Source organism: Amblyomma americanum, chromosome 2 (genome assembly GCF_052857255.1).
Source record: "Amblyomma americanum isolate KBUSLIRL-KWMA chromosome 2, ASM5285725v1, whole genome shotgun sequence".
Taxonomy (NCBI): Eukaryota; Metazoa; Arthropoda; class Arachnida; order Ixodida; family Ixodidae; genus Amblyomma; species Amblyomma americanum.
Window position 1 is genome coordinate 119,913,985 of NC_135498.1, and position 2,947 is coordinate 119,916,931.

Consider the following 2,947-nt stretch of genomic DNA (forward strand, 5'->3'; position numbering starts at 1 on the left):
CTCACTGCCATGAAGTAAAACAAGAAGGACATTCACTTTTGCAAATAACTGCTTTCGTGGGTAAGTTTTGTTGCCATGAGGGCGCGCTGGCAGATGTAAACACTGAACATGGCGGCCTTCTAAAAAACAGCTGATCCCACGGCTAGTTCCTGCTTTTTTAGGCGTCGTCTGAAATCAAGGTTCTATTTGGTTGTCCAAAGTGAGCGGATAACAATTATCGAATCCAGTGAAGGTCACGGGCCTCCAGAAAGGAACCTGCACGAAACGTCGGGCCCGAAAATCGACGAAGACAACTTGAGGTAAGCCTGTGTTATTGGTTTAAAGATGCCACATGCCGAGCATATGATTTGGGTTCGGTTTCTTTCACTTTAGCAAATACAAGGCGTCCACGAAGCACGGCTTGTTGGATAAAATCAACTTTTTTGGCTTCATAAACGTCTGGCACAAATGATTCAGTTGGGAAGGAGCAAGAACCAAGCAAGGCGGTTGGGCGCACGCTAACAACCTTGCTCGTTTTCGGTCGTTCTCGGCTGTGCTATAAGTTGCTGCAGCGCAGCACACGCATATGTTCCTGTAAAAACATATTAGCCCGAACTCAGAGCAAAGGTTTTTCCCTGTTATTCCCTGCTTTCGAAAAGCGGAACAGAAACTTTTCCCTGTTTGTTTTCCCCGCTGTGTTCGCTGCTGCAATTCTCTGAGCGGGAATTATAGTCTCGAAATGGCGCCAACACGAAGAATGCCTAGCGAGCAAGAGCTAATCGTAATAGAGTCTATGAAGAGCCATCCGCTCTTGGCTCGGGCTTCTGCCGACCTAACAAACTCATACACAGCTGTTGAAAAGCGCGAGCTGCGGATCCAGCTTGCGTCGATTCTCAACAACAAGGGGTCGGCCGTTTAAAAACATGATGTCTTTGCCTTGCGCCTTGCTAGCACTGTTTATTCCATCTGTGGTGTATTTTAGTCTCGGAGGAGGTGCAGGAATGCATAGACAAGTGGTTGAGCATTATTGATTGCTTCTCTTTTGCTAGTGCTCTTTTAGTTGCATGGTTTGCCAGTACCAATCAGCCGCACCTTTTACCCTGTTACAGCAGAGGAGATGAACGGTGAGCCTCAGCAAGTTGTCGACAAGACACACGGAGCCCCACAGACCGTGAGTTGGCTTTCCATTATTCAAGCTCCATACTACCCTTTCTGGCAGCTGATTGAAAGTAATAGCACTATACTCTCTGGCAGCATTTGCAGCAGTAGCCAAAATACTGCAGAGATTCTACAGTACACACAAAACTATCTCTCTCTGGCTTTGCCACGCAGTGCAGAATGTTTATTTCTCTTGCAGTGAGGCTGTGACATCTCCTAGCAGTCTAGCAAATGTGCACATGAAATATGCTACTACAATGCTGCCCAAGATTGCTGAACTGCATATTTATGTCAAGTCCTCTAATACATCGTACCAAATGTTTTGCGTATTCCACCACATGATGAGCACATTTTCTTTCCCGACAGCTACACCGGTGCCCTCGCCGCAGCCCTCACAGCAGCACACACCAGAGCCCCCACTGCAGCCCTCAACGCGTGCCACGCCTAGCCTTCTTGGGAAGTGACGGCGAGACGATGGGGCCAATAAGGTGCTGCGCCAGATGCTGTATGAATCGCATCGTTTGGATTCCCTTACTGACGCCCGGAACCGCCAGGACGCTGCTTTTCAGCAAAGCATGCTGGAGGTGTGTACTCGCTGCGCACACTGCACTTTGAAGAGTCGAAGCCGTCACCTGAAGCATAAATATCAGTGCTCTCTTTTGAGCACCTCTACTTCTGTTTTGACGCCTCTTGTGGGAGGTGGTTGGGACAGCTCAGTTTATGAAACTGACACGAGTCTTCTACAGCCATACTTTGTCCAAAATATCTCAGCACCTGAAATTTTACATAAAGCTTAAGCGAGATCTCAAAATTGGTTGTCAGTAATAATTTGTAATTGGAAGTATTTTTACATGCAGGCCATATGGGAGGTTACAGATGCTGTGCAGGCGTCAAATGGTCAGCAAGAGCTGCTCATCCAGAATGTGAACCTACTGACGCTAATCTTACAAAAGCAGCTTGAGCCACCTGCACCACATTGAATTGTTCATGTTTATGTCATTATTTGCTTGTTTTTATTTTTATGAAAGAACCTCTTCATATGTTTATATTTATTCAAGAACATTATTTACTTCTCTGCCAGGTGCAGACTCATTGAACTATTTTTAGTTTGGTTAAAATTTCTGTTTTATGTGTTTGTTTATTTACATTGTCTGCTTCTCTGTCAGGTTTCTGTTTTTGTATTTATTCAAGATCATCTCTGCCATGTGCCATAGCATCATTTTTTTATTTCTTGTAAGCTCTGCAGGCCCGGATGCTTCACACTGTTTATTTTCTTCCAGTTATGTAATTTAAGCTCTGCCAGGTGTGAAAGCCTCCTATACTCTTTTATTTTCCATTCCTTTCAAATGTTTACCTGCAGCTGTGGCAAGTGCACAAGGTGCAATTTCTAGTGCTTGTTTTCTTTCATTGCAATATGTGGGCAAGTGCAATATGTAGGGCAAAGTTGTTCTGAAGTGACTGTAGTTATGAAGGGCATCATAATATGGGGATTCTGGATAAATTTTGAACACTTCGATTTTGTGTCTGTTAAGGTTGTTTGCATGTTCGTGAGTCGTTTTTTTTTGCATTACTTTTCCTGCTTTTCCGTAAAGTGTCCATTTTGTGCATTGTAACATGTTCTATCCTCAGTAGACCCGAGGAAAAATGAGGCTTGCCAGCATTCGTCCAAAGTCGCTTCTGAACTAGTGTTGAATGCAGGCAAAAAAAAAATTTGGCGGATGCTTGAGCTCCACCTTTAAAGGTATGATGCAACAATGTTAATGTCTCTCGTTTGTGGGTCCCTTTACAACTTCAAACGCAGCCATGTTGG

General features: G+C 44.6%; 1 long non-coding RNA gene across 1 annotated transcript; it reads left to right on the forward strand.

The window, feature by feature from the left end:
• LOC144119028 (uncharacterized) lies at positions 1–1,988 on the forward strand. Its single transcript, XR_013312235.1, has 3 exons — positions 1–299; positions 1,089–1,150; positions 1,504–1,988. It is a non-coding gene; the product is annotated as an uncharacterized LOC144119028 (long non-coding RNA).
• Positions 1,989–2,947: the final 959 nt, after the last annotated feature.